This window comes from Scylla paramamosain, chromosome 23 (assembly GCF_035594125.1).
Source record: "Scylla paramamosain isolate STU-SP2022 chromosome 23, ASM3559412v1, whole genome shotgun sequence".
In the NCBI taxonomy this organism is placed as follows: Eukaryota; Metazoa; Arthropoda; class Malacostraca; order Decapoda; family Portunidae; genus Scylla; species Scylla paramamosain.
The window spans coordinates 8,092,986-8,118,990 of NC_087173.1; the positions used below are offsets into that span (position 1 = coordinate 8,092,986).

General features: G+C 41.9%; 1 protein-coding gene and 1 long non-coding RNA gene across 3 annotated transcripts in view; one reads left to right on the top strand and one right to left on the bottom strand.

The window, feature by feature from the left end:
• LOC135112097 (uncharacterized) overlaps window positions 1–2,117 on the top strand; it is a 210,882-nt gene extending 208,765 nt beyond the window's left edge. Inside the window, exon 4 of the long non-coding RNA XR_010274061.1 lies at window positions 2,014–2,117. This is a non-coding gene — a long non-coding RNA (uncharacterized LOC135112097). The remainder of the gene's footprint in view (window positions 1–2,013) is intronic.
• Window positions 1–26,005, bottom strand: part of LOC135112096 (dipeptidase 1-like) — a 185,789-nt gene that overhangs the window by 127,005 nt on the left and 32,779 nt on the right. The window lies entirely within an intron of this gene.

The window sequence follows — 26,005 nt, forward strand, 5'->3', positions numbered from 1 at the left end:
GATAAAAAAAATAGGAGTAGATAACGACGAAAATGCGTAGTGTTTAATTTGTGTTGCTTAATGATTTTTCTTTTTCTTTCTTGAGTTTAATATTGTGAGAAGAGGAAGTAGAAACAAATATGTGCTGCAGAAGCGAATAAAATACCTCAGTGTACCGATAACACGCTCCATTTTTACGATCTTGTCTTAATTTCCATATTTCAGCCATTTATCTCAATTTTATGGATGTGTTGATATAAGATGTTGCCGAAAAAGTTTGTATCGTGCACTAATGACTAAACAAATTAAGTGGGTGCCATACACGTGCCAGATTGTTCATAACTTTTCAGCGCGAAGTTAATCATACTAAATCGTCAATTAATCGGATATTTTTCTTTCTTTTTTTTTTCTTTCTCTTATCTCTTTATTTATTTATTTTTATTTTTATTTTTATTTTTATTTTTATTTTTATTTTTATTTTTTTATTATTTTTTTGTAGTTTGTTTCCTTCACAAGTAAAAACAGAAATAATGAAATGTATAAAGATGTATAATAAATATGTAGGAAATGAATAACAAGCTAATACTTCAGTGTATGTAATGATAGACAACAATAATGAATAGATATGAAAATAAATGAACATGTAAATAATTTTCATAAGATGAAAATATATCAATAATGTAAATCATAAAATAACTCTTTACAAAATCAGTTAGAGAGAGAGAGAGAGAGAGAGAGAGAGAGAGAGAGAGAGAGAGAGAGAGAGAGAGAGAGAGAGAGAGAACATATAATCAGGTAAGTCGTGGTGGTCAATCAGGTAAACATCGCGCGCACACACACACACACACACACACACACACACACACACACACACACACACACACACACACACACACACACACACACACACACACACACACACACACACACACACACACACACACACACACACACACACACACACACACACACACACACGACCGTCATTGAACCGTAAGAGTGCAGGCGAGGCGAGGGTGGCCTGCTTAACCCACTCCCCTTGATTGCTCGGGTACCTACTTTTAGCGGCCTGGTGACACGCAGAGAGAGAGAGAGAGAGAGAGAGAGAGAGAGAGAGAGAGAGAGAGAGAGAGAGAGAGAGAGAGAGAGAGAGAGAGAGAGGCAATTAGAGAGGTCCTGGAAGCGTTTCTCTCAATTAGAATCAAGGTAACTGCCACACACCGCCGCTACATAAACTCTCTCTCTCTCTCTCTCTCTCTCTCTCTCTCTCTCTCTCTCTCTCTCTCTCTCTCTCTCTCTCTCTCTCTCTCTCTCTCTCTCTCTCTGGTGCGTGAGTGGTGTTTTCATTGCATCGATCCCCTCACTCTATCTCTCTCTATCCCTTTACATTCTCTCCCTTCGCATCTCTCTCTCTCTCTCTCTCTCTCTCTCTCTCTCTCTCTCTCTCTCTCTCTCTCTCTCTCTCTCTCCATCCATCCTTTCTTTCTTTCTTTCTTTCTTTCTTTCTTTCTTTCTTTCTTTCTTTCCTTCCTTCCTTCCTTCCTTCCTTCCTTCCTTCCTTCCTTCCTTCCTTCCTTCCTTCCTTCCTTCCTTCCTTTCTTTCCTTATCCCCTTTGCTTCCTCCTCTTGAACACATTTTGCTTTTCTGTCCTAAGTTTTCTCTTTATTTTTTTTATTTTCCTTCTTTTCTTTCTTTCCTTTCCTCTTCCCTTCCCTTCCCTCCCCTTTCCTTTCCTTTCTAGTTTTATCTCATTTTTCCTTTCCCATTACATGCCTTACACTCCTTTCTCTTTCCTTCTCCTTTGCTCTTTCCTTTCCCTTCCTTTCCTCACCCTTCCGTCTTTGCCTCTCTTCCTTCCTTTATACCATTCCCTCCCTTCCTTTCCTGTCCTTCCCATTCATTGCCTTCCTTTACCATTCATACGGTATCCTCTCTCCTTCCCTTCATTCCTCCTTCATTCTTCCACGTCTTTTCTTTTCAAGCCCTTCTGCTCTTCCCCTTCACTTGTTCTCCTACAGTTTATCTCCCCTCAGGCCTCTCTGTGATCTATGAAGTACAACAGCAGCAGCAGCAGCAGCAGCCCTTCTCTCCCGCCCCTCGCTTCCTTCGCCTCATGAGACAAGGATGCTATAGAAAGGTTGGGAATACGATTTATTTTTTTTTGTATTTTTTATGTATCTCTCTCTCTCTCTCTCTCTCTCTCTCTCTCTCTCTCTCTCTCTCTCTCTCTCTCTCTCTCTCTCTCTCTCTCTCTCTCTCTCTCTCTCTCTCTCTCTCTCTCTCTCTCTCTCTCTCTCTCTCTCTCTCTCTCTCTCACACACACACACACACACACACACACACACACACACACACACACACACACACACACACACACACACACACACACACACACACACACACACACACACACACACACACACACAGAGAGAGAAAGGTACCGTGTGTGTGTATGTGTGTACGTGTGTGCGTGTGTATGTATTGAGTAGAATACAATAGACCTCCTTATTTTTCTTTGTGAGAAAGGAAGAGTACGAGGAGGAAATATAAAAAGACGTATGGAAGTATACCACACGTTCCTCCTCCTCCTCCTCCTCCTCCTCCTCCTCCTCCTCCTCCTCCTCCTCCTCCTCCTCCTCCTCCTCCATCATTAGCACCTGTTTCTTTCTCCACCATTCATCTGTTGGTACCTTCTTTCACCACCACCACCACCACTACCACTACCTTCAATTTCTTCTCACCTCACACGTTATGATTTCCTTCTGATTGTGTCTTGTTCCTTGTCATCATCATTGTTATCATTAGCATCATTAATATACACACAAACACCCTCTCCTTTTCATTAGTGTTCTTAATGACTTGTAAGATTACGCGTGAACTAATAAACTGCTTTGTGTGTGTGTGTGTGTGTGTGTGTGTGTGTGTGTGTGTGTGTGTGTGTGTGTGTGTGTGTGTGTGTGTGTGTGTGTGTGTGTGTGTGTGTGCTTTTCCAATCAATCACTCTTCTCATTAATTTATTCCTACACTTCTCTGATTGCATATTAACGAAGATTCAAATTTCAAGGGATTCTCTCTCTCTCTCTCTCTCTCTCTCTCTCTCTCTCTCTCTCTCTCTCTCTCTCTCTCTCTCTCTCTCTCTCTCTCTCTCTCTCTCTCTCTCTCTCTCTCGCCATTTTTTCTCTTCTTTTCCATTTTCACTCCGGAATTTGTCTCTGAGTGAAAATTTATGCAGATGGGAAAGTATTTGTTGGTTTGTGGGAGTTTGCAGCGACGGCGCCAGGCTTTGTTTGCTTTAATTCTTTCCTCGTTTTGTTTGGGACTGAAGTGTTTTTTTTTTTTTTTTTTTTCCAAGGGATATCCGGGGTATTTTTTTTTTTTTTTTTTTTGTGTGTGTGTACTTGAGCCAATCCTTTGTTGTTGTTCTCCTTCTGCTTTTCTTCCCTTTTAATATTTTCTTTTCTGTATTATACTTAGTTCAACCTTTAATAGTTGTTTGCCCCTTTTATTCTTCTATCGACTCATTTTACTATTCAAATTATTTTCTATTTCTTTTTTGTCAGTTTTTCTTTTTCTTTTTTCTTTTTTTCTTTTTTTTTATTTTTTACTTGCCTGTATTCCATTTTTCTTCTCTTTTCGTTTAAAAATTCAAGTCTTTTTTTTTTAGGTCCTTTTTATGGCTTATCGTTTTTTTTTTTTTTTTTTTTTTGTGAATTCCCGCCGGCACAAATGTTGGGTCGGCGGAAGTGGCTGTAAAATGTGACGCAGAGAGAGCCGTTACGATATCTGCACCATTAAACCACACCAGGCCACATCACTATCACATCCATAGCACCGCCACATTATATTCACCAGCACACACTACCACCACCACCACCACCACCACCACCATTATTACCAGCACCACCAGGAAGACACCGCATTTAACATCCACGGTTGCAGCACAAAACACCACCAGCGTCACACCACACCGCACGTCACGCCACACTTATGAATACCAACACCCCAATACACAGCGTTAGGTCAGACTATGCCTCACAACACCGCACTTATACCACGCCACACCACAAACACACCACACTTATAATATTACCTCACTAAACCACAGGAAACCATACAAGAGGGTATTTTCACGCTACACCACTACAACACACCGCGCCACACCACATCTGCATGACGCAATTGCCTCCCACACTCCACCACTCCACCACCACCATGCCATCACCATAACTATGATCTACACTACCATTACCATTATCATCAGCTTCTATGGGTTTACAGCAGGGCAAGAAACTCCCACACAGTCCTCCATTAGTCGCTGCAGGCTGTTTGGCTATTCCAGGTCACTCCAGCTACATTTCTCTACCAAGTTGTTATGCAGTACACATCACACTACTCGTAATACCGTCAACCTCACCACGCCGTATTGTAATTCCATTGAACGCGTCACTTCACAATAGTCACCACCATCAGCACTTAGTACCTTCATCACCATTATTCATTACCAAACTCACCACCACCATGTTTAAAAGAATCACAAACACTAAGGCAAAAAATCTACCAGTCATCACCACCACTCACCACACTCACCACATGACAACACACAACGTCTAACACAATCCATCATCACTACCACTACCACTATACTCATCATTCATCGTAGGAATCTCAGCACACCCCTCCGGACACTCACCACCACCCATCACGCTGCCAGCTCATCACCAAGCACTTCATAAGCACACCGCGGCTAACTTCTCGCCGCTAAACAAGACGTAATTAATTCCACGTGCGCGGCGGCCAAGACGAAACTGAGGAGAGGCGCGTGTGAAACTTTACCTCAGGAGCCATTAATGAATAAAGACAAAACAAGAGGAACTCATTAACACACGCACGCACACACACACACGTACACAAACGGAAGAAAAAGCCATCATCTCCCCGGTGTGTGTGTGTGTGTGTGTGTGTGTGTGTGTGTGTGTGTGTGTGTGTGTGTGTGTGTGTGTGTTGCAGGGCCTCGTTGTGGTAACAAACAAGTTCATTAAGTAAAAACAAGAGTTAGATAAGTTATCCTTTAAGAAATTGCTTTGGAAGAGGAAAGGCAAAACATCCTCTCCTCCTCCTCCTCCTCCTCCTCCTCCTCCTCCTCCTCCTCCTCCTCCTCCTCCTCCTCCTCCTCCTCCTCCTCCTGGAACTCTTTACATTTCCATCTTCTCTCCTCTTTCCCCCTGTTAGCCTCCTTTCTTCTCCATTCGTCTTCCCCTTTTTCTCTCTTCTTCCCCAGCATTCTCTCGCCTCTTTTCTCACTCTCCCTTCGCTATTGGCCTTCAATTAGACTCTCCCTCCAAGTTAGTCCAGAGGAAGTTGTCCAATATACGGCGAGTACTCCACCTCCCTTCCCTCCCCCCTATTCTCTCTCTCTCTCTCTCTCTCTCTCTCTCTCTCTCTCTCTCTCTCTCTCTCTCTCTCTCTCTCTCTCTCTCTCTCTCTCTCTCTCTCTCTCTCTCTCTCTCTCGTCCTTCATTAGATTGCCTAGAAGCGAGCCACAAACGTCGATCCTCCTCCTCCTCCTCCTCCTCCTCCTCCTCCTCCTCCTCCTCCTCCTCCTCCTCCTGTCTTTTTCTTGTTTTTTTTTTTTGTGATCTTCCTATTTTTTTTCGTAATTGGTATACATATTTTTTTTCCTTGCAGTCTTTACCTTGCTTTCTTACGTTACTAAATGAAGAAGATGACAAGTGAAAATTTGAATATCTAAGTGGATGAAGAGGGAATGAAAAGGAGAGGAAAAGAAAAAAGTATTAAATAGAAGTAGTAACAGAAGAAAGGAGAATAAGAACATAGAGAAGGAAGACGAGGGAGGGAAGGAAAATAAAAATAGGGGCAGTAGTAGTAGTAGTAGTAGTAGTAGTTGTAGTAGTGGTAGTGGTAGTGGTAGTAGAGAAAAAAAATAAGTAGTGGTAGAAAAAGAAAGAGGAATAAAATAATGGCATGAAGAAGAAAAAAGAAGCAGAGGAAAGGAAAAGAATTAAGAAGCGTTAATAGAAGAAAATAATAAAGAGAACATGAAAGAAAAGGAGGCGGAGTTGAGTAAAAAAAGAGAAAGAACAAGAAGAAGAAGAAGCCAGTTTTCTCTCCACAATTTAATGAGGCGTCAAGTTTTAAGTCAGATTTGAAAAGAAATTTTTAATGACTATTTTTTTTTCTACCAATACGAAATGATACGAAAATTACCTGCATAGAAAATAAAAAGATAACGATTTTTCCCTCTTATTTATTTATTTTACCTCACAAAACGATCTTAGTTAAACGAACCTATTAAAGGAACCTATTCTCCTCCTCCTCCTCCTCCTCCTCCTCCTCCTCCTCCCAGCAAAACGTAGTACCTCATTTTCCACACACCACGCCCCTCACAAGTCCCCCGCCTCATGCTCCGCCCTTATAAAATATTCCTCATGATTTTTACCCTCATAAAACCTTCCTCATGGAACATAAATACTAACTGACGCCTCTTTTGTCCTGAGCTGGGGAAGTTACGCAAGGAGGAGGAAGAGGAAGAGGAGGGAGTGAGGTTATGAGGGTGAGGTAATGAGGGAGTGAGGGAAGAAGGACACGAAGGAAGGAGAAAAGAGAGGGGAGGAACGAAAGTAATAGGTGATGATGTATAGTTAAGGAGCGAGAGAGAGAGAGAGAGAGAGAGAGAGAGAGAGAGAGAGAGAGAGAGAGAGAGAGAGAGAGAGAGAGAGAGAGTGAGAGATTTTAGGGAAAAAAAGATGTGAAGAGGAAGGGAGGGAGAAGAAAAAGAAGCACAAGGAGAAGAGAAGAGGTCAGAACATATGGTAGAGAATAAAAAAAAAGAATAAAGTAGTTGTAATAAGAGAGAGAGAGAGAGAGAGAGAGAGAGAGAGAGAGAGAGAGAGAGAGAGAGAGAGAGAGAGAGAGAGAGAGAGAGAATGAGAATGTTTGATGCAGAGGAATAGAGGGATTAGAGGTAAATGGAGAAGGGGAAGATGGAGGAAGAAGAAACGAGAGAAAGTAACATGAAAGTAACGGAAAAATAAAAAATACACATAAGAGAGAGAGAGAGAGAGAGAGAGAGAGAGAGAGAGAGAGAGAGAGAGAGAGAGAGAGAGAGAGAATGACAGGACTGCAGAAGGTCACAGCAGGGGGAGAGAGGGATATATAGAAGAGAGAATGAAGGGGAAAGGGATTAAAACAAGGTCTTGCTTCATGTGACCTCAGAATGTGACCTTAATCCTTCATCTCCCTGGCGAACGACTCACCTGGACTCGCCTGGATACCTGTACCAATAAGAGTAAAGCCCGCCCACTTGTAGTTCGCTCTCGTTTGTCTCTCAGAAGTCCTCGTCGCGTCGTCCAAAATACCGGGTGGCATAGAAGTTGTTTTGCATCAGCCAGCCCAACAGCGTCGCCCACTCGTGAATAGTGGAGGTCAACTTCTGTGTCACCCTGTACTTTGGCATTAGCGAAATTTGTAATGCGGTACGGAGAGAGAGAGAGAGAGAGAGAGAGAGAGAGAGAGAGAGAGAGAGAGAGAGAGAGAGAGAGAGAGAGGCGACAACGACGACGAGACCAATAGAAACATACATATATATTTAGATAACATGTCGCCAGGAGAGAGAGAGAGAGAGAGAGAGAGAGAGAGAGAGAGAGAGAGAGAGAGAGAGAGAGAGAGAGAGATTGCTTCCAAAATCGACACTGAGTGAGACAGAGTTCGTTGACTTTAACTGTTTCTTTTTTTTTCTTTTCATTTTTAGTTTCCCAAAAAGAGCCGAAAGAGAATTGCATTTGCTGACCGCGCGTGTCTAGAGAAAACGGGAGATGAAGGCGAAGAGTGAAGATAGGAGTTAGGAGAGACTGAAAGGGTAGGGTGTAGGGAATGGGACAGAGGACCATGGTGAGGGAGAGGGTGAGGGAGGGAGCTGCTGCGTCAGGTGAAGGTAAGGGTCGCCAAATTAGGTTATGTAGGGTCAGGTAAGATGAAGCGGACCAAGTTAGGTGAGGCTGGAAAAGGTTTCACTTCAATTATTTGGTGTAGTGGACTGGCTAGGGTGAATGTAGGGGAAGGTAGGATAAGGTAAGTTTTGGAGGGATAGGATTAACAGTCATTTTGATAAAGTAGGGTAAGGAAAGGTAAGGTAAAGAAGGCTAGGAGCAACAACTGTAGGCAAGCCGATGTAAGGAAGGATGGGATTAATAATTACGTGGATTAAGTAATTAAGGTAAGGAAAGATGAGATCAACAAGTTTGGGTAATAAGATAAAATAAGCGAAGGAAGGATAGGAATAACATCTATTAGGATTAAGTAAGGTTAAAGAGTTGAGGGTAAGATTAACAGTTACCAGAATAAGGTAGGGTAAGGTAATTGTGGTAGGTAAGTGTAGGATTAACAATTGGATAAAGTAAGGTAAGGTAAGGAGGGACAAGGTTTACATTTATTTGATTAGAGTTATGTAACGTAGGATAAGGTAAGTTGTTAACGTCAAGATATGGAAGAAGAGAATGATTAATTATTTGAGTGAAGTAGAATAAACTAAGGTAAGGTAGGGATAGAACTGCAATTGAATCTGGTAAAGCAAGATGGAAGTAAAGAAGGATATGATTGACTGTTTAAAGTAATGCGGGGTGAGGTAAGACAGGATTTGTAACTGGTTAAGATTGGACGGGTTTCATGGAGACGTGGATAGCAGCAGGGCGTGGATACAACAGAAGACGTTACCTAAGTTAAATTAGGTCAGGTTAACTTAAGTCAGGTCAGCCTAGATTAGGTTAGTCCGGTCAGGTAAGGTGAAATTAAGTTACGTGAGTCTGGAAAATAATCTGCTTCAAAACACAAGTAAACTCCCTCGTTTGTATAAGCATTAGGAAGGGCAAGAGGCAAGAAAACACATGTAAACTCACACCAGTCTCTCAACACACAACACAAAGCAACACAAACTCCACAAACAGACAGACAAAGAGAGAAATCCAATATTCTTTTTGCCTTATTTTTATCTGCAGTGCATTTTCGCATCAACTTACCTCTCACTCCATTCCAGATCCATCAGTATTTTAACACAATCTTCATCCAAACTCAGCAAACAGGCAGATAAAAATCCAACACCCTTTTATCTCAATTTTTGTCATGTGCACTTTTCTCATCAAGTTTCCCCTTCCCTCCCACTTCCAGGTCCATCAGTATCTTTAGGCAATCGGGGAGGAACTCCTTTTTCACGGCTCAGAATATGTGTAATCAGGCGATGGGAATAAATGCGTCGAGGGAAGTAAAGTTAGCCGATAAAAACATGAGTTATGGCCTCGCCGCCAGTTCTCAAGATTATCCGGGGATTTCTGGGGTGGCTCCTGCGGCCGCTACGGGAAGCCAGACCCGACCTGGAACCACCAACTGCGAGGATTTTATGGTTTATGAATATTAAGGAATGGCTGCTGCTGTGTTTTGTAGTTTTCTTTTGAGTATTTTAAATATTGTGCTTTGAATTCTTTTAATTCCTGAAGGGCTTTGAAAATTGAATGATCTCCTGGCTGCATTTTTTCATATATATATATATATATATATATATATATATATATATATATATATATATATATATATATATATATATATATATATATATATATATATATCAAGCATTACTGGTATTTGAATTCTTTTAATTGATAATTAATTTGATAATTAATTGTCTGGCTGCTTCTCTATTTTTTTCCAGACAGACAGAGAGAGAGAGAGAGAGAGAGAGAGAGAGAGAGAGAGAGAGAGAGAGAGAGAGAGAGAGAGAGAGAGAGAGAGAGAGAGAGAGAGAGATATTCTTTATACATGCATTATTTCACATACTTATTTATATTCATTTCACGTTTTTGATGATGTGAAAAAAGAATGCTGATTAATTATGAAATGAATGCGATTATAAGAATAACGTGCTAAAAAATAAGATGGATTTTTCATTATTATCAAAGACGATGCTTTTTAATTACGCTTTTTTTTTTTTTTTTTTTTTTTTTTTTTGAGGTAAAACCAATACTTCTTTTCCATGGAGTGACTTTAAAAACGTGAACGTAAAGCGTCATAGTGAATCAGTTTTTATGGCAATATTTTTCACCTATGTAGCTTCTCAGTCTGTTAAATCGAGTTCTTCCCCAATTCTCCGTCCCCCGCGCGGCCAATCATCGCCTGGTAACTATTGTGTCAAAGAAAATGGGATGAAAAATTCGAAAGCGAGACCGTAATTTGAGCACAGGCGGCGCGGAGGCTTGGGGATGATTGGCTGGGAGAAGACGCGAGGCGGGACACAGGAAACACTAATATTGTCTTCACGAGCCATCAACACCACCTGAGCCAACACCCCGGGGACGCCGCCACGCCACCGCCCTCCCCAGACACCCACGACACCACGCCAGAGCCTCTCCTTCACCACCACACCCACACCACCACGCTCCCCAGGCACCCACGCCTCTTGCAATGCCAACTTGCTTTCCTCACCACATCCACCATCACCACCGCCACCACAAGACACCGCTCCACCGCAGCACACCACTAAGACATCCACCACATCCTCCACTCATTACTATATCCCCTTCATTTATCATACCACCACCATGCCCTCCACTCCACCACACCACCTCCACCACCAGGCATTCACTACACCCGCAATTCCTCCCGCACCACAGCCCTGAAGCGCCCTATATTCTACTTCATTCCCCCTCATTCCCCCTCATTGCCTCCTCAAATTTTACCCCACGACCTCTGCAGGATCTCATAACAAGACGCCTCGCCACCAGAAGGTCCATTCACCTAACTACCGCTAACTGCTATAAACTACCTCTTCTCCCCGACCACACCCCGGCATGTGGTTTATTACAAGACTTACAGCCAGGCGTCACATCACCATTACACCACCATATATATATTTTTTAACTGCCACAACACCATACCACACCACAGCATACAACACAACACCGCAACTCACCCAAATACCCAAATCTATGAAATCATGAACGAAGGTGGCGGAGGTGGAGGCGGTGGAGGTGAAGACTGTGGTGCGCGGTCTCCCAAAAGTGAAGTGTCGCTAAACGTAATTTTATCCTGACAAAGCTTCTCATGCGGTAACTGAGGACGACAGGGGGCGGCAGTGGAGTGGAGAGTGAGGGAGAGTGTAGGAAGAGGGGAGGTAGGGCAAGGCGTCATCCATCAGCCGTAGCGTCACCAGGCCAGCCGAGTTAATCCAGAGGAGAGGCAAGTCGGAGTCTGTCGTGAGAAATTTAATCCCAGAAGCTTGAGGGGCGTCAGAATTTCAGTGCGGAGGACGAGGGCGACTTTGGCGTGAGTCTGTCAGGAGGGAAATGCTCCTCGCCCCCTCATCACCACTAGGGAGGAAGTTTGCTGCGTGATGACTGTGTGTGTGTATGCGTGTGTCACCCAGCCAGCCGTTCCCCTACGGAAAGAGCTCAGAGCTCATAGTGAGCGATCTTTGGGTAGGACTGAGACCACTGACACACCACACACCGGGACAGCGAGGTCACAACTCCTCGGGTTACATCCCGTACCTACTTGCTGCTAGGTGAACAGGGGCTACACATTAAGAGGCTCGCCCATTTGCCTCGCCGTTCCCGGGATTCGAACTCAGGCCTTCTTGGTTGTGAGCCGAGTGTGTGTGTGTGTGTGTGTGTGTGTGTGTGTGTGTGTGTGTGTGTGTGTGTGTGTGTGTGTGTGTGTGTGTGTGTGTGTGTGTCACATTCAATTTAGGTAAAACTCTATTTTATCTGACCTACTTTGGAATTTGAATTTGTATGTATATTCTTGTCTATAAACTACTGCCGCTGCTGCCACCAGACCAGAGAGAGAGAGAGAGAGAGAGAGAGAGAGAGAGGGGGAATTTTCCAGACATGATAATAATTGGGAAAGGATGAACTGACTGGAGATGACTTGGGTACGTGTGTGTGTGTGTGTGTGTGTGTGTGTGTGTGTGTGTGTGTGTGTGTGTGTGTGTGTGTGGAGGCTGTTGTTTTGAATGTTAAATAAAAAAAAAAAACTTTCATCTCGACCTGTCAGAGAGGGAGGAGGTAAAGAAGAAAGGCTCTGAGCTGTAGTATTCGCTGCTATGGGAAGGGGTAGAAGAAAGATGTAAAGGAGGAGAAATGAGAGGCCGGGGAGGACAAACAGGAAAGGTCTGGGACGCGAAAGAAAATAAAAAAGTAGAGGTGTGAAAGTTCTGTTGTTCGCCACTGGTATCTGTTTCCTAGGGTCGATTTTTTGAGCGCCATCTGACCTCCATTGTCCCTTGAGGCCCCGTGTGCTCTGTGCGGTGGGGGAAAAGAAGGGAAAATGGGAAAATTGTGGGGAGGAAAGGGAGGAAGGTACAGGACAGCAGAGATGAGGTTATGGAGGGCAGTGAAGGGAGGAGAAAGAGGGTACAAGATAAAGAGATGAGGAACGTATGGAGGGGAAGGAGTAGGAGAAGATAAAGCCAGGAAAAGAGGAAAAGGAAGATGAGCGGGAGACGAATGCAAGGAAAGGAGATAATTTTGGAGTCGAAAGAAGCATGAATAGGAGAGAAAAGAAAATTCTGGTAAGAAAAAAGGAAGAAACGAAGGGGAAAAAAAGGAAATTTTGGACAAGGAAAGGGAACGAAGGGAGAGGAAGAAAAATGGAGAAGGAAGGGAAGGTAATGAGAGGAGAGAAAGAGGAAAATTTTGGAAGGGAAAGGAGAGGGAAAGCGGAAAATTGAAAAAAGGAGGAAAACTGTAAGGGGGAAAGAGACGAAGGCAGGAAAAGAGGAAGACTGAGGTGAGGTAATGGAAAATAGAGAGGAAATGAATAAATGGAAAGGGGAAAAGGTGTGAGAGGAGAAAAATGTAGGAAAAGGAGGAAATTTATAAAAAAAGGAGGAAAAAAAGTAGATGGGGAAAGAAAATAAAAGAATGAGGAGAGAGAAAAGGACAAAAATTGAAAACAAGAAAGCGTTGAAGAAGGAGAACTGGAAGGAGGAGGAGGAGGAGGTAGAAGAAAAAGAGAGGAGAATAAGAAGACAGGATAAAGAAAACTAGGAAGAGATGAATGAGGAGGACGAGAAGAAGACGGGGAAAGAATTAGTGTGTAAAGGTGGAAGAGAAGAAGGAGCGAAATTAGAAACTGAGAGGAGACAGAGAATAAGGAGAAGAAGAAAGAGAAGAAGACGAGGAAAGAAGAAAAGATATTAAGATGTGAAGGATGAGAAAAAAGAAAGAAGGGAAAGAAAGGAATTATGTGGAGATTGTAGAATGAGGAAGAGAAATAACAGACAGAGAGAGAAAGGGAGACAGAGAGACAGAAACAGACAAATTACACACACACACACACACACACACACACACACACACACACACACACACACACACACACACACACACACTTCCCATCCTCAGTATCCATCCAGAGAGCGAGTGGAGTGTGAAAACTAACTGATGAATAAAAATAAACGGAGGTGGGCGGCGGTGATTTTTTTATTTTTTTATTTTTTTATTAAAGCTGAACTTGTTTTACTCTCCCGAAATGTAACCCTGTCATAATAAAACGTAACTGTACATCATTTTTACTGCTACACTGTATCTTATTGTGGTAGAGATGCGTATTGAGGTGGTTCATGGCCTTCTAGGAATTGTTATATTGTAATGGTCTAGGTGTGTGTGTGTGTGTGTGTGTGTGTGTGTGTGTGTGTGTGTGTGTGTGTGTGTGTGTGTGTGTGTGTGTGTGTGACTGGATCTCCATAGATGAAGAATGATGTTTATGATAGTAGTGGTAATGATAATAGATGGAGATAGATGATAATGTAGTGGAATGATGATAACTATAATGATGGTAGTAATGATGATGATGATAATAATAATAATAATAATAATAATAATAATAATAATAATAATAATAACAACAACAACAACATTGATAAAACAGCAGCAAGAACAGTTACGTAAACCTTCATTTTGTCTCTATAAAATAAAAAAAAATATTTATCTTCACGTATGACGACAGCGAGAGAGAGAGAGAGAGAGAGAGAGAGAGAGAGAGAGAGAGAGAGAGAGGTAGCATTTTTGGTAAACGCGTCGTGTCGTGTTGCAAAGAAATAAAAATCACGAATGAAATATGTATAGCACTCTTTTCTTCTTTTCGAGAGCAACATTACATAAACCCACTGGCACCAACGCACCGGTACTTCAGCTCACTCCTATAACCCTCTATATTCCCCGCCACCTCTCGACACACCGGAGCTTACCCTGAATAAGTAAACAGGTGAAACATGGGATTTAAAAAGCCAATATTTTCTTTCACTCATAAAGCAAAACCCTCACTTATCCACATGTAATAAAAAAAAAAAAAGCACCTGGGAAGAACAAAGGTGAAGCAGGTGATTAAAAAGTTATTAATTATCCTTCAATCTATGTGTTGTTGTTGTTGTTTTTTTCCATCCCCGTGAATAATATGGTGCCACAGTGAGCATGGATATAGTAGTATTTGTATAAAAGTGAAAGTGAAGTGAAAATGAGGCTTGAATTGAATGAAAAAACATCAGAAACTTGTTAGATAAAGGCTTATTACACAGTCAGTTGTAAAACATCTATGAATATGAAATTAAAACGTACGATTTAGAAGGAATTAAACATAAAAAAACGGCCTAAATAATCCTAAAGACAGGAACATTTGAAAGCACTAGAGAATGTCAAGATGTAAACTCTCTAATGAATGTTAATTTAAATGCTTAAGTTTAGCTCCCGTATGGAATATTAAGCACACTTGTATCTTTGCCGTTATTCTCTTTAGCATTGACTTACCTGACCTGTATCGCTGATGTAACATTGTAACCAGAACCGCGCACCATAGTTTAGATTAAGAGTGACCAATCATTAACTATCAGAGGGTCACAATCTACCATCATCATCAAGAGGGGAAAACAAAACCCCTTTAACATTTGTCTGCCATTACCCTCTCCCTCCCCCCTTGCCCCAGCCACGCACACTCACCGTAGATTAACTTACTTTCACCAGCGACTGTTATCCCCCCCCCACCCCAATGAAACTGAACGAGGCTTGAAAAGTGAATGGGGCTCAGGTCAGGTAAGCGATGAGATATATTTTTCAGTGAATTTCCTCGCAATATTCCAGTGTTTACAGTTCGATGGATCCAAAGAGAGCACGTGATGGGGGATAATGGATGGGATTTTTATGTCCTAGTAATTGTGAGAGGAGTGAGGCAGTGAGTCAGTGAGTGTGTGAGTCACCCCGCTGGTTGCCCGTCTGTCTGGCCTACATTTACTTCCATCCTCTTTTTTTTTCCCTCCCCTTTTTTTTTTTTTTTTTTTTAATCCGCTCTGGTGATTTTTCGTGACTTTAAAGCGTCAGGTAATGAAGGAACGTGTGTATGTCAGTGTGTGTGTGTGTGTGTGTGTGTGTGTGTGTGTGTGTGTGTGTGTGTGTGTGTGTGTGTGTGTGTGTGTGTGTGTGTGTGTGTGTGTGTGTTGCAGCTTATTTATTTGCCTGCCCGCCTGCTTCCTTGTCTGTCTGTATGAATATATGCCTATATGACTGATTAACTGACAGACCAGCTGACTGAATCACTCACTCACTAAATGGCTGACTTAACTACAAATCCCCTAAGTAACTGAATTATACCGGCCGACTGTCTCCCTCCCTCCCTCCCTCCCTCCCTCCCTCACTCACTCACTCACTCACTCACTCACTCACTCACTCACTCACTCACTCACTCACTCACTCACTACTGACTAACAGAATAATTGATCATTTGACATACTAATGCGACACAACCTCCAATCCACGCTTAACAAGACTAACAGTGATCCCCATGTCACACACACACACACACACACACACACACACACACACACACACACACACACACACACACACACACACACACACACACACACACACACACACACACACACACACACACACACACACACACACACACACACACACACACACACACACACACACACACCTGCACGCCCCCACCTGCTTCCTTATCGTGTCGCCCACCTGCCGCGTGACTCGTTAGCGCTGAGAAATGCAAATTGGTGTCTAGCGAGGACAAGAATTGGTCTTCGTGGGGGGGAGGGAGATGGAGAGAGGAAGGAAGAAGGATAGGGAGGTGAAAAGGAGAGGAAGAGGAGAAGGGAGTGCAGAAAAAAGGAGGCGAAGAGGGAGGAATAACAGAGAGGAAAGAAGGAAGGGGAAAGACGAAGAATAGGAGGTGGAGAGGGATGTGAAGGGAAAAGGAAGAGGAGAGGAAAGAAAAAGAGAGGAAAAAAGGGGAAATGGGGAGGTGAAGAGACATGGAAAAGGAGAGGAAAGGTGAGGAAAAGAAAAGGAAGAAGAAAGGAGAATGGGAAGGTAGAATATGAGATAAACGAAAAAAGAAGATAGGAAGGGAAAGAAAGGAAACTGAGGAGATTGAGGGAAAGGGGAAAGAGGGGAAAGAGAAAAAGAGGATGAAGAGATAGAGAAGAGAGAAGGGAAAGGAAGAAGGGAAAAAAATAAAACAGGATGCGGTGGTGGAGAGGGAAGGGAAGGGAAAGAGTGGAGAGAAGAAGAAGGTTGTCTGTTCCTAGTGACGTGATGGAATTTTTCTCTCTAATTTTTTTCAGGCTTTCACTTCATGGTTGTGGTGGTGGTGGTGTCATTTTCCTCCTCTTCATAATTTTTCCCTTCCTTCCCTTCCGTGTTTTTATTCCTTCATGTGCTCGTTCTTGTGTTTTTCATCTCGCATCTTCATCCTCTTGTATGCCTTTTAGTCCTGGTCGTAACTTCTTTTTTCTACTTCCTCCTCCTCTTCCTCCTCTTCCTCCTCCTCCTCATGCATAAAACATCACTCCACCTTACCTTACTCGCTTTTCACATATCCGTTTGAAAAATAATTAAGCAACTCTTTCCCATTTTTTTCCCTCCCATTCCTCCCTTCCCCACCTCCCCTCTCCTCCCCCCTTCTCGAAATTCATTTGCGAGACACACGGCAGAGGGATTAATTTAATACTGGCACGGGGGATTATACTGCGGAAGGTGAAGCAAGTCGATGTTTTTTTTTCTTTTTTTTTTTTTTTTTTTTCTCCTCCTCCCAGCGTTGAAATTAGCATGTGTTCTCTCCCACTTCATTATTACTGTTATTAGTGGCGGTGGTAGTAGTAGTAGTAGTAGTAGTAGTAGTAGTAGTAGGAGTAGGAGTAAGAGGGGGATGAAGAAGACTGAACAGAAGTAATAATAGTAGTAGTAGTAGTAATAGTAGTAGTAGTAGTAGTAGTAGTTCTTGTTGTTTGTCAGTATAATTCTTTTACTACGTATTTTCTTTTCTTTTACTGCCATGTATGATTTGTATTTTAAAGAAAAGAAGAAACAAAGTGAATGAGAAAGCAAGGAAATTAATGGAAGGTGCGCTCTTGATGAATTCAGGAAGGAGAATACGAAAGTAAAAAAGAAAGAAGTGTGAATTAAGTTTAGAAAGAGTGCGTAAGAATAACAATTCAGTGAGAACCGTGCTCGGAGAGAGAGAGAGAGAGAGAGAGAGAGAGAGAGAGAGAGAGAGAGAGAGAGAGAGAGAGAGAGAGAGAGAGAGAGAGAGTAGATTTTTAGGTAAAGGAAAAGGAACGAATAATAAGTGTGAGAGAAACGAAAGGGAGAGACGAAGGAAACGAGAAGAAATGAGAAAGAAAAAACAGCAAAATCAGAATAGAGAGAGAGAGAGAGAGAGAGAGAGAGAGAGAGAGAGAGAGAGAGAGAGAGAGAGAGAGAGAGAGAGAGAGAGAGAGAGAGAGAGAGAGAGAGAGAGAGAGAGAGAGAGAGAAAGAAAGAGAGAGAGAGAGAGAGAGAGAGAATGCAAAGCAGATAAAGCTAAAACATAAAGTGCTCAGGGATGAACCGAATTAAAGAGAGAAATTAAAGAGAGGAATATAAATCAGGCTCAGTTAATGCAGCGTGGGAAATAAAATCAGGGAAAACTTATGAGCGATAAAGTTACGTGATTGAGAGAGAGAGAGAGAGAGAGAGAGAGAGAGAGAGAGAGAGAGAGAGAGAGAGAGAGAGAGAGAGAGAGAGAAACACACACACACACACACACACACACACACACACACAGACAAACAAGAATGAGAAGCGGTATAAAAGAAAGAAAAATAGAGACAGGAAGATAAAAAAGAAGACCAAGAAATATTAATGAAGAAAAGGAAGAAGGAGAGGGAAGGAGGAAAAATACAACGAAGGAAGGGGAGAGGAAGAAGAGAAGAGAAGAGGAAGAGAACCAACAGGAATTTAGTGAAAAGAGAGAGAGAGAGAGAGATCTTTTTCTTTTCTTTCTTTTTTTCTTCCGGAGACTCTCACAATATGGGTTTTAAAGAGAAAGATTATGGTAATGAGATCACACGCTACCGTTAAACTGATGGCGACGTAGTTTCCGCTTTCCCTTTAAGGAGTCTAAAATGTGAAAGTAGGACAGCGCCACTTCATGTTTCTGTGTGTGTGTGTGTGTGAATAATATGTCAGGATGGCGATGGTGGTGGTGGTGATGATGATGGTGATAATGTTAGTGGTGGTAGTGGTGGTGAGGATGATGATGATAAGCGTGACGTAAATGTATAGTTTGCCTCTCTCTCTCTCTCTCTCTCTCTCTCTCTCTCTCTCTCTCTCTCTCTCTCTCTCTCTCTCTCTCTCTCTCTCTCTCTCTCTCTCTCTCTCTCTCTCTCTGTCTCTTTTTTCCTTCTTCCTTCTGCTGTCTCCTCTTGTCACTCTCCTTCATTTTCAATTTCTGCCCAACATTTTTTTTTCCTTTCTTCTTCCTTCTGTTCATTTTGTCATTCTTTTCTCTCCAAGTTTCTTTCTTTCCACAATTTTTCCTTTTTTTTTTCTTTCCTCTGATATTTCTCATTCCATACTTCCCTCGTTTCCTCCATTTATTTTCCTTTTTTCTTACTCTTCATTCTTATTTTTCTTCATATCTCCCTTCTTCCGCATTCCTCTTTATCACTGACCCTTTTCCCCTTCCTCCTTTCGTTCCATATCTCTCTTTTTCCTCCCTTCATTTCCTAAGCTCCTCCTCCTCCTCCTCCTCCTCCTCCTCCTCCTCCTCCTCCTCCTCCTCCTCCTCCTCCTCCTTTTCAGCTTGCCACTTAAGACTCTCCGGGTAACTTGCAAAGGTCGAAAGTCTGAGAAGAAAATCATGACATTTGCGAATCGGCTGAAGCTGGCGCGGCGGCTGGCGGGCGAGTCAGCAGGAGTGTGCATGAGTCAGGAGGAGAGAGTCAGGTGGTGTCAGGAATAGTTAGATCCGGGAGAAGGAGATGGAGAGCCGGGGAATAGAAATGAATAAGTTAAGAGCGTCAGGAATGAGAATAATATTATCAGTGTAAAGTGAAAGAGAGAGAGAGAGAGAGAGAGAGAGAGAGAGAGAGAGAGAGAGAGAGAGAGAGAGAGAGAGAGAGAGAGAGAGAGAGAGAGAGAGAGAGAGAAGAGAAAGGTTAATGGAATCAGTTATATCGCTTTAAATGAGAGGTCTTATGGCACCAGATATTAAAAAAAAAAGTGCTGCTTTTCCCACCGAGAAACTGCCGGTTACCAGGATTTAACCCGTAATCTTTAAATTGTGAAAGAGAGAGAGAGAGAGAGAGAGAGAGAGAGAGAGAGAGAGAGAGAGAGAGAGAGAGAGAGAGAGAGAGAGACTTTTCAACCATGGCAGCAAAGCACATAAAGGAATAATTTTGTTCGTCATTACAAATACAATAATTGTCACTTAACGTTCTTGCGCCACACGTGTAATCTATATTAATTAACGCGAGGTGTGCAGAGCCGCTCAGTTTCATGCTCTATACATAATGAATAACAGAAACACTGGAAAATCACCTTAGCTGGAAGGAAAAATTAACTTAACCAGTCGATATTAAAATAACATATAGCGTGTGTGTGTTGTGCGGGGGGGGTCTGTCCGTCCGTCTGTCTGTCTGTTTGTCTGTCTGTCTGTCTGTCTGTCTGTCTGTCTGTCTCATCTTACAATATCCAAACACCACTCTTAACTACCATCACAAGAAGTCAAACCAACACACAAACAGGTATTTTTATCTAATCTTATCAGGAACCTAGAGAGAGAGAGAGAGAGAGAGAGAGAGAGAGAGAGAGAGAGAGAGAGAGAGAGAGAGAGAGAGAGAGAGAGAGAGAGAGAGAGAGAGAGAGAATACAAACCAAGGAGAGGAAGAGGGAGAAGCATAACCGTAAAAGGAGGAGGGAGGGAAGGAGGGGAAGAAAGTTTAAGGACTAGAGAGTATCGAAAAGAAGGGAGGAAAAGGAGGAAAGAAGTGAGGGAGGAAGAGAAGCAAGAGAGATTCAGGGAAGGAGGGAAAGAGGAAGGAAAGGATAGGAAAAGAGGAAGAGGAAAAGAAGCGAGTGTAATAAAGTGATGGAAGGAAAGGAGGAGAGAGGAAGAGGAAGTGGACTTAGATAAATTAAGGGAAGGAAGGAAGGAGGAAGCAAAGGAGAGGGAAAGAGGAAGAGGAGAGAGAGAAAAATTCAGTAAAGGAAAACAAGCAAGAGGGAAAGAAGGGAAGAAGAGGAAAAGGAACCAGAGAATTTCAACAATGGGGGAACAAGAGGGAGGAAAGGAAGAGAGGGGATGAGGAGAAGAGGAAGAGATATTTCGTGATAGAAGGCAAGAGGAAGGAAAGGAGGATAACAAAAGAGGAAAATGATCAAGAGAAATTTAACGAATGAAGGGAAGAAGAGGAAAATGTTGAAGAAAAAGAAGAGGAAGGAAACAAGGAGAGAAGAACAAGTAGGGAAGAAGGATGAAATAGAAAAAAAGGTTAAGAGGAAAAGGAAGATAAGAGTTGTTTATAGCATTCAATGTTCTGATAAGGAAATCTTGATGCTTATATATTTACATTGCCTAACCTAATCTAACTTCACCTTACCTTCACCTAACCTAAATTTACCATACCTGCCGTTTTTCAGCATTTTTCTTTTGTATATTAGTTTTAAATATTTACTTTTTTTTAAGTATTCGTGGATATATTTTGTCCAGCTTTGAATTATGCATTGTAGTGAAGAGGCGTTTCTCTCTCTCTCTCTCTCTCTCTCTCTCTCTCTCTCTCTCTCTCTCTCTCTCTCTCTCTCTCTCTCTCTCTCTCTCTCTCTCTCTCTCTCTCTCTCTCTCTCTCTCTCTCTCTGTTAGCCTTTTCATTTGTGTTTTTGCCAGTAACGTAACTAGGTAAATCTAGCTGTGTTTTTTTCTCCTCTTTCACTCTTTCTCTCTCTCTCTCTTTCTCTCTTTCTTTCTCTCTGTCTTATTTATCTGGCCTGCAAGTCTTCCCATTTTCCATTCAATTTGTCGGGGTTTCTGTTTCTGAAATTGTGTGGCGAACGTAACTTTCTTTTATGCTCTCTAGGAATGGTGTGTTTAGCATTCAATCACTTTAGGGGAGACCTCACGAGCCACGCCCAAAGAGGGAGACGTGTTGGGGTAAAAATACATGGGTGAATGGGAGGGACTTTTGGAATATTTAAGTCTTCCCATCAGTCAGTCGGTGAAGACTCGTTTTCTATTTCGCTGGTCTGATTGAAGCCTTCCAGTTAAGGGATATAAAAGACCTCGGAAGATTCTGTTCGATAGAGTTGTAGTAGTCGTCGTCGTCGTCTCTCTCTCTCTCTCTCTCTCTCTCTCTCTCTCTCTCTCTCTCTCTCTCTCTCTCTCTCTCCAAAACTGCAATCTCTCTCTTCTTCTTCTTCTTCTTCTTCTTCTTCTTCTTCTTCTTCTTCTTCTTCTTCTTCTTCTTCTTCTTCTTCTTCTTCTTCTTCTTCTTCTTCTTCTTCTTCTTCTTCTTCTTCTTCTTCTTCTTCTTCTTCTTCTTCTTCTTCTTCTTCTTCTTCTTCTTCTTCTTCTTCTTCTTCTTCTTCTTCTTCTTCTTCTTCTTCTTCTTCTTCTTCTTCTTCTTCTTCTTCTTCTTCTTTTCTCCTCCTCCTCCTCCTAGTAGTGCTGAAGTTGAGTATATAGACCAAGTTTTTTGATCAAGGGAATGTGTGAATAAAATTACACAGCATCGTAGAATACTAAAATCAAGGTTATGCGCGCGCACACGTGCTCACTAGTGTGTGTGTGTGTGTGTGTGTGTGTGTGTGTGTGTGTGTGTGTGTGTGTGTGTGTGTGTGTGTGTGTGTGTGTTTAAGCTTCTTTACTTTAATATTCGTAAATCAATACTCTTCACTGCGGGACAAACGTAATACATGATAATACAAAGTTATCTTGAAAATTTGTATACAAAGAGACGCTTACACTGGAATATTCAATACTTGATTCCTCCTGTCATGTATAATTCAATGAAGGAAATCTGAAAACTACCTGGAGTAAGAAAATGTGAAAACTTCGCGAACGTTTTCATGTATGCCTTCCCTTCCCGGAAGTGTGAGGTGACGCCTGGGTGATGGGAGTGACTAGATACAAATACAGGCAAAGTATGATAAGCTCGTATAGAAAATATGGAAACTGTACTGCAGGAAAATGTTTATGCGTATTTTAAAACTCACAAACATAACTACGCACGTTTCATAAATAAAAAAAGAAGAAAGAAAAAACGAAATGATTCAAAGACTAGTGTTACGAAAATATGTTTATGTATGATTCTTGTGTATATTTGTATTTTTGTACATATATTTCTACGTGGTGTTTGAGTGAGTTCCTAAGTGACGCGGCTGGCGAGGTGCGACTAGGGAAGCGGCAGTGAGTGGTGTGAAGTAGTCTGAGAACAGTAAAGAACATGCTCATACATTGACAGTAATCGTCCTTCTACCCCAGTGACACCAGTAGCAGTGTGGGAGTATTGCTGCTGTCTGGGTGCCACTGATCCTGGAGTGACACTGAAAACTTGACATAAGGAAATTTTGCTGCCAAGGAAGGCAGTGAGGCAGAGAAGGGCTTTGGTGGGCGAGGACGGGTGGGGCGTCTCCCGTAGAGGATAGGATTGACAGGACCGGGAACGAGACTGTCTAGGACACGTCTTCTGCTGGATAACGTGAGAGAGAGAGAGAGAGAGAGAGAGAGAGAGAGAGAGAGAGAGAGAGAGAGAGAGAGAGAGAGAGAGAGAGAGAGAGATATGGGTGGGCGATAGACATAAAAAGCAAATATAGAGACAGGCACGAGGGCAAAATATACATGGAGACACACACACACACACACACACACAGAGAGAGAGAGAGAGAGAGAGAACAAAGAGCAGGTAACATTCTCAACTCCTAAGACGTAATCAGATATCAAACCTCTCAAATATCTCAGGGTTAATTCAGGGAGCATTAATTGGCCTGTGCGGGAGGGAATGCAGGAGGAATCTCATTAGCGTCCCTTACTGTATGTTTCGTACGGTTCATATCACCACGAGACAACCTGTACCTGCGACATTATTAACATCGCCACGAGCACCTCAGCGCCTCCCTCGGTCTCTCCTTCAATGCTCTCCTCGTCCCGCAACATACCTAAACTGGGACTCCTCGGATGCTGCCCTTATAAATCCCCTTTCTTATGATTTACAATTACTTGAAAATACATTACGTTTGGACTCCCTGGTCTTCTCTTGATTAATTTCCCATGTTATTATTTGGAAATACTTTGAAATTAATTACTTTGGGACGTCTTGGTCTTACCTTTATGAGTTTTTCCTTTCTTTATGATTTACGAACACTTAGAAATGAGTACGTTGAAGGGCAAGCTTATGAATTTAATTTGATCTTGTTAAATTTAATCGCGTTAGGGACTGCATGGAGGGACAGAAAGAATAACAGCAGCAGACCTGTTGACTCTTGTGAGATTGTACTGCTCTCTGAACCAAAGTAAGAGATACGGGATAGCAAAGACTTAGTTTCGTGATCTTTAAGGATGGAATATTCTTTTGCCGAACTATTTATGGTGCTTTATAACGATTATGTCCACAAAATATAAGATTAGCATCGTAGCGTGCAGATGGGCGTGCAGGGCTCCTGTTTGGTAAGATAATGCACGGTCTTTTCCATCGTGGGTCTGAAAATGGTGTTGTGTTATCCCTAAACGTCAGCAGTAAAGAAATGTAGCCTCTGTTGTGGGTCTACGGATTCCTCTACAGTATACGTACATTACTGCACATGCATCCTCTGGAGAGACAAATTAAAGATGTGAACTAAACAAAACACAAAAGGTGGTTGTTGAAGTAAGAGCGTGTTTGTATTCTCCCATCCTCATGCCTTACTCCTTCCTGAACTCTCTCTCTCTCTCTCTCTCTCTCTCTCTCTCTCTCTCTCTCTCTCTCTCTCTCTCTCTCTCTCTCTCTCTCTCTCTCTCTCTCTCTCTCTCTCTCTCTCTCTCTCTCTCTCTCTCTCTCTCTCTCTCTCTCTCTCTCTCTCAACCCCAGACGGCTATGTAATTACAAGCTCATTTCTTTCCACAGCGAGCACGGCGCACCGCTGCACACACTCCACACACTCCCTGCCGCCACTTTTATGCACCCTTCACTGTACTACTTACACTTTTCTCCTCACTACACGCCACCCTGCAAACCACTTTTAATCCACCTTTGTTCTCTCTCTCTCTCTCTCTCTCTCTCTCTCTCTCTCTCTCTCTCTCTCTCTCTCTCTCTCTCTCTCTCTCTCTCTCTCTCTCTCTACTGTTTTTCATGCTGTCCGCAAAATTTTTTCGAATAATATTGTTTTTTGTTTAATTTTATTTGTCTTGTGTTTTATAATCGGGTAATGTTCTCTTATTATTTCTTTTTATTCTATTTTTTTACTGTCCACGGTAATCATTATCTCTTTCTTCTGTACATGTTTTCTTATTTTTGTTGTTTATATATATATATATATATATATATATATATATATATATATATATATATATATATATATATATATATATATATATATATATATATATATATATATATATATATATATATATATATATATATATATATATATATATATATATATATATATATATATATATATATATATATATATATATATATATATATATATATATATATATATATATATATATATATATATATATATATATATATATATATATATATATATATATATATATATATATATATATTTTTTTTTTTTTTTACGTTTATGATTTTTTTAGGTTAAGTAAGAAATGGAGAGGAAAAATATGATAAAAAACTAAAGTAAGGTGGCAAAAGAAAATAAGGAAAAAAGAAATGTCGAGGGAAAGGATGTGGATTCCGGGTGAGAAGAGGAAAAGAGAGTGGAGGAAAGATGAAGAGGGGGAAAAAGAGGAAAGAAAGAGACGGTTCGCGAGTTGATGAGGCGAATAAGGGGAATTTGCGATGGTTTATGCGATGGTGGGAGAGGAGAGGAAACGAAGAAAACCCTCTCGCTCTCTTTCTTCAAGGAGGAAAAGGAGAAGGAGGAGGAAGAGGAAGTGAGTGAGTGAGTGAGTGAGTGAGTGAGTGAGTGAGTGAGTGAGGTGCTCAGGGAAGGGCGTGGTGGAGGGCAGGTGGAGACGAGACAGGTTAAAGAAAGTCCTCCTCCTCCTCCTCCTCCTCCTCCTCCTCCTCCTCCTCCTCCTCCTCCTCCTCCTCCTCCTCCTCCTCCTCCTCCTCCTCCTCCTCCTCTTCACCACACACAGTCCCGTTACGACCAACATGTCTGCTGCTGTTTGTTCTGGTTTTGTTTTCCTTTAAGTTCCTGCCGTTTTTTTTTTTTTCCTTCTTGCTTCTTTCCCAACACTGTCTTCAGTTTCACACCTCTGCCACTGTCTCTATCACCACCACCACCACCAAAACTCTCATCATTACTACGTATCTATATCTTTCAACATCACCAGCAACATGAGAGAGAGAGAGAGAGAGAGAGAGAGAGAGAGAGAGAGAGAGAGAGAGAGAGAGAGAGAGAGAGAGAGAGAGAGAGAGAGAGAGTATACCTTCTCTATAAAAAGAATGAACACCACTTCTTTTCCTGTCCAATCGCTTTTATTTATTTTTCCAATCAACGTGAACGACGGGAAAAA